This window comes from Juglans regia, chromosome 6 (assembly GCF_001411555.2).
Source record: "Juglans regia cultivar Chandler chromosome 6, Walnut 2.0, whole genome shotgun sequence".
In the NCBI taxonomy this organism is placed as follows: domain Eukaryota; kingdom Viridiplantae; phylum Streptophyta; class Magnoliopsida; order Fagales; family Juglandaceae; genus Juglans; species Juglans regia.
The window spans coordinates 27,141,888-27,157,553 of NC_049906.1; the positions used below are offsets into that span (position 1 = coordinate 27,141,888).

General features: G+C 35.8%; 1 pseudogene; it reads left to right on the plus strand.

Annotated features, from left to right (window-relative positions):
• The first annotated feature begins 1,369 nt into the window (after window positions 1-1,369).
• LOC109012227 lies at window positions 1,370-2,501 on the plus strand (annotated as a pseudogene).
• Window positions 2,502-15,666: the final 13,165 nt, after the last annotated feature.

Consider the following 15,666-nt stretch of genomic DNA (forward strand, 5'->3'; position numbering starts at 1 on the left):
ATGACTCTGATTATGCATTCATGTTTTTACTGCCATGCATGTATCATTAACTTGTGTAGAAGTTTCCTGTTAACTTACTGAGATTTGTAATCAAATCTCACCGTGGTAGTCCTAACTACCATCCCCCCCGAATGGTAGGGGATGTGTCAGGATTAGAGCAAGGAGCAAACACTGGCAGACTGGAGGAGGTTGACTAAACGCCATAGACACAACATGGAGCTTGTAGCCTCCATACTTAGGTTTTTGGATAGTATTCCGGCATCATTAGTCGAGTTATGCGAGGTACTCAACAAAAAAACCCAATAGTATATTTTGGCAAAATAATTATGGAGTTAGGTCTCCGTTGTTTTGATATTATAGTCTTCTGAGTCCCATGTTGTAATCGGGAATGTTTTAAGTATGCATGGTTTATGTTTTAACTATTTGGGATATTAAAACTTTGGTGCATAGTATTGCTCCAAAAAAAAAAACTATCCGCTGTGAATATTGCATAATGTTAGATGCATATTAGAAACATTACATCTTATATGTCATGAACGGGGGCAGGTAACCTTGTGTTGCATATCCAGATGCTTTAGATGTCCGTCCCATCTCAAGCGGAATCTGGGGCAGTCACACGTAAGTCATTCATGAATATAAAATTACGATCGATTATTATACTATATATTTAAAATAAACTCGAATTGACTATTATAAGTACGTATAAACTTGAATAACTTCATAGTTATTTTTTTATTGTATTATATTTAACTTTATAATTAGAATATCTTAAGTATTTAACAATAATTAGGGAAATCATTTTCCTAGTAAAAATGCATATTACTCAAATTTTTATAAATATAGTCATCGACATATATATATATATATATATATATATAAATTACCTCATGATCATACTCTCAAAGTTTATTTGTTAAAAATAGCAAATCAAGTTCTCTATCTTGCCCAAATCTAAGCTAATTCCTGCTTATATGATAAATAAATGAGTTGTTCGTGATGAAGTTTGAAAATAAACTCAAACTTGACTCGTGCTACTTAAAAGTTAAGTAGCCAAATTTTGATGGGCTTTTTCAATAAATTAAGGTGCCAAACTATTCAAATTCGAGCAAGTAATAAGTGGTCAACCAACAAACTATGCAGGACGGCACCTTAATGCAGGACAACTTGACATTACTACAATTTCTCGTAGCCCCAACGTATACGTCCGATCGACGTTAAGGTCACGATCGCGACCTCAATTCTCGGCATCGGTTGAGTATGGATCCCATGTTCATGAGTACGTACCACTACTACCACACCCACCTCTGCATGCATATATATATTTATGCAATGAGATCATCAAATTACCACCCGACCTCTCTATCTAGCAATGATCATGAAGAGTCCCCTTTCCGTTTCCTGCCTCATCTTGGCTCTCTTTTTCCTCTCTGGTATGCCTCGTGATCATGATGATTAGTTTCGACCGAAATTTCTTCAACATTATACGATAAATAATTATTAGATGCTGCCAAAGAACGAACATGTGGTATACTCATGCTATCATAAAATGACGCGCCAATGAAAATTGATTGTTTGCATAAGCAGGTTTAATTATGTTGTAATAGAACGTGATTACTATGTCAATGTCATAGCATATACATGCACCTGTATCATGCATTGTGATAAGCATAGATGTGTGATTTAGTAGAAAAAAATGGTATATCTTTGACAAAATTCATTCGCTGCATATATCTAAGATGGATATGTTGCTTTCAACATATATGCATGGTGACCAGGAATTATTTGGATTGATGTTTCACGTCTATGAATATTGCAGGTGCTCAATCCGCTAGAATAACTTTCACAAACAACTGTCCCAATACCATCTAGCCAGGAAACCTAACTGCTGATCAGAAACATCAACTATAAACATCCGGATTTGAGTTAGCATCCAAAGCATCCACACCACTGGATACCCAAGCTCCCTGGAATGGCCGGTTTTGGGCACGAACTGGTTGCTCCACAGACGCCTCGGGAAGGTTCTCTTGCGCTACTGTGGATTGTGCCTCCGACCAGGTTGCATGCAATGGCAACGGTGTTGTCCCGTCGGCTTCTTTGGTAGAAATAAACATAGTAGAGAATGGTGGGCAAGACTTTTACAATGTCAGCCTTGTCGACGGCTTCAACCTACCTGTTTCAAGGAGCACAGAAGGTGGGACCAGTGATTGCCAAACCTCGAGTTGCTCGGCAATGTGAACGCGGTCTGCCCAGCAGACCTACAATTGAAAGCCGGGGATGGGAGCATGATCGCATGCAAGAGCGTATGCACAATGTTCAATCAGCCACAATACTGCAGCACTGGCGATTTCAATAAGCCAGAAACGTGTCGTCCCACAAACTATTCCATGATCTTCAAGAACCAGTGCCCTCAAGCTTATAGGTATGCTTATGATGATCCGAACAGCACCTTTACCTACTTTGCTGCATTTAATTATATTATCACTTTCTACCCTTCAACTTGATCAAGAATTATGCATGCATGTATATTGCATGCATTCCCAGCTTCTATTTATAATAATTTTAATAATAATCTAGGTACTCAATGTAACAAATAAAAGTGAATTACTACATATAGAAAAATAATAAAATGCGCAAATTATATAAATTTCTTGTGCTTTTCTGTATGCAGCCACTCTATCTTCACATGCGACTATATATTCATTCATGGGAAGGTACATGATATTGCTCTCTCGTGATAATATGACATCAGAAGCTGCTTTCTGTTTGAATCGATCAAAATTAACCCATAACAGGTTTCTATCATTTTTACATTTGATGGTTCACGTGCAATATTTATATCTAATCCGATGATTAAGGTTAAATACAAGTCTTAAATAGACAAGTCTTATATAAGTTCTTTATAAAAAAGTGGGTTCCACTAATAAATAATAGTTTTTCTACACTTTTTAAGGTGGGTCCACTTTTTTACGAGAGGTTACATATGGTTTGTCTATTTGAAACTTGTAAAAATCATTTCTCTTAATCCAACACCAGCTTCCAAAATTACCAGATGACTCACTCAGGGTTGTTTATTTACATTTGTGCACACTAATGCACACGGCCATGGTCTATTTATTCCATGCACACTAATACAAATGGTTGTTAATTAAATCATCACTAGAGATTATTCTAAGGGAAAATTAATGTTTAAGTTCCTATGGTTTCACTTTCTCAAAATAGGTACATTTGGTTTAAAAAATTTAAAACAAGCACTTATAGTTATGGTTAAGTTTCAAATTGGTCCTTCCGTCAAGACTTGGTCATTCACCCAATGGAAATGCTGATATGGTTGTTGACTGTCATGTCATCATCAATAAGAAGACCACATGTGGAATATATAGTATGTCCAGTTAGCATTTAAAAGTTAAAAAAATGCAAAGACATGAGCATGCATGATTAGTACAAAATGTGAAAGCCATATAGACTGAACAGTAATATTCTCTTATCTTAATTATGATAAATAAGTTTTTAAAAATGATAATAAAAATGTGAAAGAAATTATGAAAGACTTGGGTTCGCAAGCTTAGCCCAATTAACCTAGTACTCTTGAAAAGAACCAGATTTTCTAAGTTGTGATAATATTTTTTCAGTGTTTGTATCACACAAAAAAAGGGCTTTGAGTTTGCCATAAACAAAATATAATGAGAGAAAAATGGGCTTCCAGTCGCCATGAAATTGAAAAAAAAAATACCAAACAAATTGAGGGCATTTCATTCCCAAATCCATGTACAACATCCCCTCTATTTCACTGGAATATTGGATATGATCAAACTCATATTCTACTTTATAAATACTAAATGAGTGGATATTATCCAATTTACATTTTACTTCATATTTCATATTTTATATTATATATATATATATATTCAGTTAAACAAGAAATCATTTCGAAATGTAATAGGTACAAGCATTTATCTAGAAATCCCCATAACTAGCACCGGTAATTGCTTAATTTCTACAAGCCAATGGCAAAGAGCTTGAAACAATTTGAAAGAATGATTAGGCTTTAATTAGGCTTTAATTAGGCTTGAATGCGACTATAAAGGGATTTTCCTGCCAGGCCACTGGACCTCGGCCCTAATTCAACCCGGCCCAAGGGTGTCCTTACACGCTTAGGGAATAAGGGGTCTACTAAGGAGGGGCGCCGAATGGACGACAAGACTGATCAGCCTGACATTCCACGGTCGACTTCAAAGTCCACGGACCTGCACAGAGTGCGACGAAAAATACGGAGAGCCTTTGATCTGTTGGTGTCAGGTCATCTACGGCACACATGGCTTTGGACAGGGTCAGGAAACCACGCCGCATTAATGGCACTATTGCTAAGTTACATGCCACATTTATGAAATCAGCGCAAAGCCACGCCTCATTAAAGGAGGTACGATAGCAGGCGCAGGAAAGAAGGCACGAACTTTGTGGAGGAAAATAATATTTTATGCCTTTCTTAGACCACAGTATAAATAGCCAATTCCACGTACCCAAAATGTCTCCTATCCCTAGACTCCTTTACTCAATTATAACCCTCTAAAAATATTTACTAACTTTGGCATCAGAGGCTATCTGGCCCCTAGGCCTCCCTCTCAAAGCCGCAGCCTTTTCTATCTATTGCAGGCCTGTTTTTGGAAACCTGAGTTGTTGAAGCCTTGCCCAAAGGTGTGCGAAACACGACGTTAATAGTTACATTTTAAGCAAGGCACATGTTTGATCAAGTAAGCCATCTTTAACTTTATGTTCCCCCTCTAATGATTAGTATTCATCTTTAGCTTGATTGCAGATATTACAACTCTCATGCGCCACGCACATTACACTATATATATATTACTTGGTGTTTACTTAAGGGTTGAGCTCCGATTCTAACGGAGTCAGAACAGTGAACTCCTATAAAATTAAATTGAAATGTGGGTGGGACCATTAGTGTCAATGCCTGTTGCGCTTTGGTGATTATTTAATCAGGCCTCATTCGCAACTCGTTAATCTGTACCTTGTCAACCAAGAGAATTTCATGCTAGTTTTGACACTCCATTGTGAACAAAGAAATTCCATTAGGATATTACTCTATCCTAGCACTTAGGGTCGTGATAGACGTATACAGACTTAACATGAGTTGAAAGGTTGTTCCCAAGATACACAAACTGTACTTGAGACACTTCTGATGTAACGTAACATGACATGAACGTGAGATGAAAGACATGGTGTACTATTTGAAAGAAAACATTTTCGTAGCATGACATAACATGTAACAGACAATATTTCACAACATGACATAACATATAACCGACAACATTTCATAATATGGCATAACATTTAACATACAAGATTTCATAACTTGGCATAAAATGTAATAGAAAACATTACATGACATGGCTAACATGTAACAGATAGTTTTACGTAACAAGATATACTTGTAACAGAAAGTAATACGTGACATAGTAAATTGTATAACAAATAATCATGAAGTGACATGGCATAGTATGACATATATGATAAAATTCATACATAAACTGTAGTTCCATTACCCATCATACATACACAGTAATCTGATAGTAAGTTAAGAGCTAACTTATAATGATCATTTCGTTCTACGAGACGAAACACAAAACACGAGAAACTGTAAGTAAGAGTTCTAAAAATTAAAAACTTAATTAATAACAATTAGAAACATGAATAAATGCTAACTTAGAATAAATTATCATTTTACCCTCTACATGTGAAAAAATGATCATTTTATCCCTAACTTAAGGATTTCATATCCTAGCTCAAAAATACCAAAATTTACATTCTTCAAGCAAATTTTTTTCTAAACTCAAATATCAATTGAGAAAAATTAAAACCAAACACAACAATGCAAAAACTCATTGGGCTGAAACTTCCAAAGGCCATATCTCTTGATTTTTGTTGCAATTTCTTCAGACTCCAAAACTCATAATCAAACCAACAAAATTTCGACGAAGATCCTCATATCCTAAGTTTAAAAGCATGCTTAAAACATCCAACAAAAATATACTTCTCATAAACACAAAACTCTTTTGTTAAAAGATCCAAGCTTTTTAACTAAAATACAACTCTTGAATCTCAAGATTTGACCTATTTCAAAATATTTTAAAAAATCTAAAACTTTCTTCTAACATGTTCATAAGACATTCCTAAGAACTAACATGCTTTGAATCAACACATAGAAGTCACCAAAAATCACAAACTCTCACTTGAAGTACTTGGCTCCAACACTTAGCCAAAAAGCATAAATCTTTTTATGAACTTGCTTTGATCAAACACTAGATCCGAAACATACCATGATATGATCTTCAAACCAAAACATCAAGTAGCTTAAAAATGTGTCCTAAAGTACTTCCAAGTATTAAACTTAAAATCACATGGCTAAAAATAAACCAAAACAAGGACCTAGTAGAAAACATCAAACTTTTGAGCCAACCAAGTATTCTCTTGCATAAAAATTCATATCTTTGAAACTAACAATAAAACCTTAAAAATAACATCTTAACATGTAGATCAAAGGCTTAGGAATATCAAATAAAAATATCAAAATCAATGGAGTAAGATTAAACCACAAAAGATCCAAACTTTCTTTAAAAAGAAAACGTTTTTCCTCTTCCAGTTTCTAAGTTTCTAGATCTAAGAAAATCTTTCATCAAAAGCGTTAATCTCCAACAAAAAGATTCATATAAACATGTGGAAAATGCTCCATCAAAATTTTGGACCACGATTTGTTCATTAGCTTGGTCAAAAACTCCAAAATATAAGACATTATCTTGATTATCACCCATATTGACATCTCCATGGTTAAAACAACTTTTGACTAATCACATGACCATTAAATCAAACAAAAAAGATACCCATGGAAACTAGACTCAAAAGACAAACAACTGTCGTGAGAGAATCATTGTGAGAAGATACTTTCAAAGGTTCCTAAAATGGAATGCAAAAAGCCTCTGGAACCTACCCGAGAGAGCTTCTAAGGGTTTCTTTCCAAGAAATGAGGGTGAAAAGTGGTGAAGTGAGAGAAGTGTTGACCTGCATGCCTTAAGTTCTTCTAAAAAGGGAGGTATGGCCTTGTATGACATCTTGAGATATGGTGGTTAGGTCACAAAAAGGTAAAATAGTGAGGGGGAGTGGGTTGTTTCTGTTGCCGTGTAGAAGGGGGTGATGGGGTGGATTTTCATCTCACATCAAGGGACTATTTGGGGATGTCAAGGGCAGAGGTTGGTCTACCATGGTTGGGGAGAAACTTCCTTAATAAGCTTTGCCAAGGTGGCCAAAATTCGCGGCCCTTAAACAAGTAGGCTTCATTTGGGGTTTAAAGAGGATTTGGTTATAGTTTGAGATGCTATCAAGCCAAAATACAATTTTTCTTAGCCCAATCCAAATTTGAAGGTTTAAAGGGTGGGATAATGATGTCATGATATGAATTTGAGGAATTAATAGCATGTGGAAGTGATTTAATCAAGTGATTAAACACAATGCTAGAAATTAGATCAAATAGGGTTTGAGGCCAACTTTAGGGTTTGGGGAAACCATTTAGGGTGTCTATTTCAACCAAATTTTTGGGGTTTCAAATGGATTCCAACCATTTAGGGTTTCACTAAGGTTAAAACTTTATTTGGTTTGACAAATTTGGATAGTTGTGTGGAATAGGGTTTTGCTTAGGTGGCATGATCTCACACCTTGATTTCCTTCACAATCCTTCTCATGGTTCCTCTTGGTGGCAAGTGTCTAATACTATTCACCAAGTGTGGCTAAGATCATGCCAAGTGTCCAAATAAAACTTTTCTAACCTAATTTGGACATTTCACACTGTGATTTTGAAAACACTGCATTAGGTGCTACTATTGAGGTTACTATTCACTCCGAAAAAGTGAAAAATAAACTTTACATTTAAAAATCCTAAACATACATACTAAACTAACTATTCAATTCGTTTATGGAAATTCAACCCTGTAGTGCATCGAAATAAATAAAATGTATTTTCGAATAAGCGTTTCATCCGAAAACTGAAAATGAGATTATTGCTCCATAAAATTCTTAATAATCAACTGAGTCTAATGGCGCAGACCATATAGCATTTTGACACTTATAACTTTCTCAAATAAATAAAATCATGCTTCTAGCACCATAATGAGTCGCAACACTGACTATGCTGATAGACTAAAACCTACGAGATTAGTCTATTCATTAAAACTCAATGTTTTCACGAGATTCACAAAGCCTATAGAAATTCTACATTAATTTCTAGCAGGCTATTACAATTTGGGGAGCTTTTGTTACAACCCGCCAGAAATTCAATAGACAAATTTCTTTAGGCTTTAGAAGCCTCGTGAAAATCTGAAAGTTTTCACAAATCGACTCAATCGCATAAGTTTTAGTCTGTCAGTATAGTTAGTGTTGCCATTTATTATAGTGCCAGAAACATGATTTTATTAATTTGAGGTACCTAGAAGTGTTGAATGAAATACAGTCTACGCCATTGGTTTCTTTTGAATATTTAGAATGGATACGCATTTTGATTATTTCGAGGTACTTTAGAGTCTAATTTCGATAAAAAAATTTGCACCCTAAAATTAGCATGTATATTTAAGATTTTGCAGTGCAAAGTTTACTTTCACTTTTTCAGAGTGAATAGTAAGCTCGATAGTAGCACTAAGTGTAGTGTTTTCAAAGTCATAGTGTGGAATGTCCAAATTAGGTTAGAGAAGCTTTATTCGAACGCTTGGCAAGATTTTAGGCACACTTGGTAAATAGTATTGAACACTTGGCACCAAGAGGAACCAGGAGATAAAAATGTGAAGGAAATCAAGCAATGAAATCATGCCACCTAAGCAAAACACTATTCCATTTGACCATCCAATTTGTACCAAACCAAAGAAGGTTTCAACCCTAGAGAAACACTAAACACTTAGAATCCAATTAAAACCTCAAAAAATTGGTTGAAATTGAAACCCTAAGAGGTTTCTCCAAACCCCAAATTTGCTTCCAAACCCTAAATGGATCTGGTTTCTAGCATAGTGTTTAATTAGTTGATTAAATCACTTCCACATGCTATTAACCACTCAAATTCATGTTATGACATCATTATTAAATCCTTTAACTCTTAGAAGTTTGGTTGGACTGAGAAAATTAGATTTGAGCTTGATAGCAATCTAAACTCTAGTCAAACCCTCTTTAAACGTCAAATTGAGTCCCAAGGTTGCCCCAAATTGTACTTGATGTGAAGGCCATGGCCGCCTCACTACCACGCTTCACATGGAAGCTTCCTTAGTTGAAAACCATTCACTATTGCTCACGGTTTTTACCCTTGTTTTGGCTAACACAACCATCACTAAAGTGTCATTCACAACCCTCTCATCACCCCTCAATTTTGTAAGAAGGTGTTTAAGTCCATTTCCATTCATTTCATCCATTTCCAACACTTTTCTTGGAGAGAAACCTAAAGGTTCTCTCGGACAACTTTCTTGAGTCACTTTGCACTCCCTTTTTGAAGCTTTTGCAAGTATTTTCTCACGAAGTTACCTTCACAAGACTTTTTACCCTTTTTGAAGCTTTTGTGTTAATTTTTATGGTCATTTGATTAGTCAAAAGTTGTTATAAGTTTGGAAAGATCATCCTTAGCAGTAAACTGGACAATGTATGATATTTTGACTAAGTTATTAGCAAGCTCTTGGTCTGATTTTTTTATGGAGTATAGTTAACATGCTTATATGAAATGTTAATGAGGATTCATTGCATGTTATAAGCTTTTAATGAAAGTTTTATGTAGATCTATAAAGTTAAAAACTAGAAGGAGTAAAACAGTTCTATTTTGTGTAAACTTTAATCTTTTGATGATAAATCATGCTCCAATGGCTTTGATATTTTTATATGATGATCCTAATTCTTTGATCTACATGTTAGAATGTTACTTTACATATCTTTGGTGTTGGTTTTAAAGATTTGGTTACGTCACAGATTTGAGGTTTTTGGATAGATCTATGTTTTGGTTAATTTTGGCAATGTGAACTTGAGTTTAATGCTTGGATCTACTCAAGGACATGATTTTAAACCATGTGATATTGTTGGTTTGTGATGTTTTTCATGGTATGTTTAGGATCAAAGGATTAACCCAAACCATAAGGCAATCGGTTTTGAGTATAAGTGTTGAAGCTGAAAGTTTGGTGATAGATCTTGTGATTTTGTGAGTTTGCTTGATGATTCAAAGCATGTTAGTTTGAGTGTGTTATGAACATATTGGAAGAAATCTTTGAACTTTTGGACTTCTTGGAGATATTTTAAAACGAGACAAAATCTTGAGAATCAAGTGTTGTGTTTTTACATACTGCTAGTTGCATACTAGGTTGCATTGTATATTAACTGTCATGAACAGGGGTATGCAACCATGTGTTGTCTGTCTCGACACTCCAAGTCTCCGTTCCATCCCACACTACAACAAATATGGGTTTTTCCCACGAATTCTTTTGCAAGGTATACGATCGTGGCAAATAGTAGGTTGATGACACAAAAACTATTCATGGGAAAAAAATACAAGCCTTTCGCCACGAAATCACATGGGCAAGAAAAAATTTGTGGGAAAATAATTTTTTCCCATGAAATAAACGTGTTTTACGGCCATTAAAAGTCGCCGCAAATAAAATTACCAAAAATATGTTTCTTTCGTGGGTTATTAGTTTCTTCCACGAGGTTATTAATTTTTTGCGGCGACATTTTCTTGCCGCAAATAGTCTTACATAATTATTTTCCCTCGTGTGTTGTTAGCTTTTGCGACTAGATTATTATATTTGTGGCGACCTTTTTCCTCCACAAATAGACTAACCTCTGGGTTATTAGTATTTTCGACAGCATTATCAGATGTTTTGGCGATAACAACCCGCCACAAATACTAATAAATTAAATCCCCCCCCCCCCCCCCAAAAAAAAAAAACACCCGCGCGATACTTTCCTCTTTCTCTCTCCCTCCCTCCCTCTCCCTGCGACTGTCAAGCCTCTCCTCCCTGCTGCGCCACCGTGAACGGCTCCCCTTACCGTTGAGCCACCGTGGGTCTTCCCCCTCAGCCCCTCGCCTTATTGCCGACTCTCTCTCCCTTCCTCACCCTCTTGGATCCCAACAGATCCGTGCACCTCAGTCGTCTCCAACTATGGCCATTGCCGCCCTCAGCCGCCCTACTGTTCTGCCAGTCACCAACCGTCGCTCCACCCTAGCTCCCGCATCTCTCTCCCTTGCACGGTGTCTCTTGTGGGTATCCACCGCACACCCCCCACGGTTTTCTGATTACAGTGGCCTTCCCCACCACCGTGAGCCACCATCACCGCCTCCAGCCAAGATGCACCACCACCACGAGCAACCCATGGACCCAGTAGCACCTCCCGCACGCCTCCTTCGCTGTCCAACCCTTAAGAATGGTAAAACTCCTACCTTTGTGTCTCAAGTGCATTATTTTAGTGTATATAGACGTGTATGGTGTGGTGTTGAGGGCCTAGGCAGATTTGTATCTATGTAAATTTACTATTTCAAATGTTTTCAAATACTCAATTGCAGCTCACAGGGTTATGAGTTTGCTTTGAAAATGGTTTTTGGCTAGTCGTGGATGAAGAGAGAGCTGAGGAGATGAAAGCACTTTTAAGATCCAAAGTTAAGATCGTGCGATGTCACATATTTTTCATTTTTATGGTCAAATATTAACAATGGATAGATTATGAATAATTGTTCACATTAGGGATGAACTGACAACTGTGGCAATTTGGTGGTCATACTGCAAATGGAGTGGTATATTTTTTGGAATTCGGTCTTGATTTTGATAACACTTTATGGCAAAAAATTTTCAAAATGATGGTTCTATGACTGGCGGTGCGTATGATTTTGGAAGAGCAACAACATGACTTACTAGTCTGTCAATATCGTCATTGAAGAAGGTGACTCTTGTAAGGCATGGCCTTAGCTCTTGGAATGAAAAGAGTAGGGTTCAGGTGTGTTTCTTCTTTGTTTTCGAACTTCTGTTTATTTTCTTTTCTGTTAGTGCTATATGTTTTTGGTTTGTTGGTTGGGCAATAGCCTATTTGGATTGCAATGGAGTGGATGGAATGGAGTGGTTTCACTTGTGTTGTTGGAGTGATAAATAATTATTGTTGCCTTTGTCTTGTGCTTTGAAGAGTATGTTGGGCCTCTGAAGATTAGAGATTTGGTATGGGCACATTACCATGGATTGATTTTTATTTCTTTTTATGCCTTGGTGCTTATTTTCTTTGCCTTCTGTCAGTTCTTAGGTTAGTGAACTGCTAGGTCCTTTTGGTGACAATGAGCTTTCTCCTGAATGCCTTGATGGAGCCCAGAGGTTTTTTAAAGATGATGGGATTTCAAATTTCAATACCGTCTTCGTAAGTATATTCTGCTTAACTCTCAAATATTGATAATTGTAAAGGAAATATAGGATTGTTACACTCATATCAAAAATAAAAAATATAGGATTGTTATATCTTATCAACTGATCGGACTGCAGAAATTTTGTATGGGAAATGTGCTTACTTTGCTTTACGACTGGCCAGCATATAATGATAGATTAATGGCAACAATTTGATGACTTGCAGGTGATCTCCTGTGCCCATGGATGCTTACATAAACAATAAAAACTATTATTATGCTAGCTAGTATAATATATAAAAGTCTTATTTCTCTGTTTCTTATTGGTAGTTTTTCCACTCTATGGTTAGGGTCAATGCTCAACTAGCACGAAGTCTCATTCAGTTCATGAGAATCTCAATGTGAACCATGACATAACTATCCATGTACAGATCAGATAAAAGAGGCATTTGTGGATGAACACTTGTGGATGTATTGGTTGTGACCCACAAGTTTTAACAAGAGGTTCAAAGATCAAGTTTTTATTTTCAATGTAATGTGCTTAGCTTTAACTATTAATGTAATGTGTTAAGCTTTAACTATTAATGGGTTTTTATTTTGTTTCTTGCAGGAAAACTTTCTCATCCTCTGTCCTGCTCATACTTCGATCAAGTTTTCAAATGAGAAATCTCAATCTAAAAAACATGTTTTTAAGGATATTCTGGTGCCAAATCAGAGGTACAACTCCATTTTCTTAGGTTTTTTAATGCTTTAGTACTTAACTGAATCACTTTTCAATGTCGAAAAGTTGGAAAATAGTGTATAACTATGTTGAAAGTGATAAATAGGTTGTTTCTATTGCTCATATCACTTTTGAGGCTTTTGAAACTTGAAATCGATGCCCTCATTCTTGAGACTTGCAATTCTAATTCTTGCTTTCTCCTCACTAAATGACACTATGTTCTTTGTATCAAGTATCAACCAATTTTCCAAAGTATCAATGGAAAGCTTTCTTATCAGTGGGTTGAGGCCACTCACCCATCAATATTGAGATAATTGATCAACTATGAAATTTCAAGCACGAGAGTTTTTTGTGACCCCTCTTTTCATATATCTTTTTCTATTTCTAGTTAGGCCTTCCTACTGTATACTTGCAAGAGTGGGATGCTACCTTTGTTTTTATTAATAAAGTCTTCCATTACGTATGGTCCAAGAATATTTTTGTGGCACCTAGTTGATTTATGTAGTTTATCTTACACTTTTTGCTATGTTTCAATTCATTACTTGGACCTTGCCATCCACACTTCACCTCTAGTCTGCGGAGGAGCAGAGGCATCAGTTTATTAATTACATAAACTTCTTAAATAATTATGTTATCATAAGTTATCAGAGCAGATGATTTTTGTCACTTGATTTCTTTGAGCTATTAAGATAAGTACTCAAGAAAAAAACTAGGAATTGTTAAACTGAAGCACCTGACTCTGAAGATTTATGCTTTTCAGATTATTTAGTTTGGGAGTAATCAAGTGATTAGCTTTTTCACCTCTTCTTTCTAAATAATTTCGCTTCAGGTTCTTATGCTCAAGTTTGCAAGCATGTGTTGCATTGGAAATGTTCAAGTTACCAGAACCTGTTCTTTACATTGGAGGGATTCTGCAGGTCAAGTTACCAGAACTTGTTATTTGCATTTAGTTATGGGGAAAAAGAACCATCTATCAATTGTTGTGTCTACTTTCCTTTTATGCCATTAGCCTTGAAGTTGGGATGAAGTGGATTTTTTTAAACCACGCCCCACTACTTGTGGAGTCATGAATTGTAACTTGTAAAGATTTGTGGTTGTGTGGTATATGTGTATAAATTGGGTTCTTATTAGAAGTTTTGATTGTGAATGTTAGCATATTTTTACATGCTTTTTTTTAAATTCATATAAGTGTGAATTTGGATCTCTAAGGTTCGGATATATTTATTTTTGGCTTTGAATCATTTTTATATTTTACGATTTTTTTTTTCTGAAATCTCTTAGTATTTGCTGTGAATGCAACTCGTGGCAAATACTTTTTTTTTTTTGTTGGAAGTAATTATTTCCCGAGACAACATTTCTTCGTAAATAAGTATTTCCAACGAAATATTTTGTGAAAAATATATATTTTCTAGAAAAGTATTTTATCAGAAATATCAAAAATAACTTTTTCCACAAAGATACGTAATGGGTAAACACTTTTTGCCACAACCACTTCTCAATAAAAATGGTGTTAAGGCCACCACATCATACCAGATGAAATCTTATTTGTCACGAAAAAAAAAGGTTTTAACCACCACGGTAGTTCATGAGGAAAAAGAAGGCTTTTCCCATGAATTTGTGGTTTAGTGGAAAAAGACTCTTTCTCCACCTATTATATGCCACGAGTCTCTCACGAAACAAATTGGTAGGAAAATATTTTTTTCCCACTAATGATATATTTTTTCCCACGACAGTCACTCCTGAGAAAAACCCATATTTGTAGTGCCGAGCTAGAGTTTGAGGGCGTCACACAAGTAACCTTAATTAATATTGAGCAAGTACATATGGGCTCTTGGCCAATTTAGAAGGAAGAATTTAATTTGTGGCGACGGCTTAAATATTAGGTAGTAACGACATATGGACTAGCTAGGTCGTCCTCATGTTGCTGCCATATTTATTGGATCGAAAAAAAATCATGCAATCATGCAATAAATAAGTTAGACGATGAATTTTGTCCATTCCACAGATTACAAGACCATGCAGGTTTAAATCCATGCAGTACATTTAATTCAAATTAAAAGTTTGACTAGTCTCCAAAAACTCCAAGCTAATTAAATTTTCCGCAGAATAAAGTTGTCACGAAAAATTACAGGTTGAATAATAAATTGTCGGGGCCTGTATTTTTCTAGGGTGAAAAGAACGTGTAGGGACTCAAGTAATCAGACGTACACGGTGAACCATAAAACTAAAACATTGACAAACAATTTGTTAAGGATGCTTGAATGTTCTTGTTGGAATTTGACAGCCAGGGGAAGATATATAGACAAATAAAGTGATCATGATCTTTACAAAATTTAGTATACATTGAAAAGTAATTAGACGTGGCGTACCATAACACTGAAAACGTTGAAAAACAAGAATTTGTTAGGGACGAAAGTCTTGTCCGATAGTCCCAACGTTATACTATTCCGTCAAGTGGTGCCTAAACGAAGAAAACAGATCTTCCGTGTATGAGAGAGCCTCCCTATATATGTGTATATATATAGCACCAACGTACATACGTAGC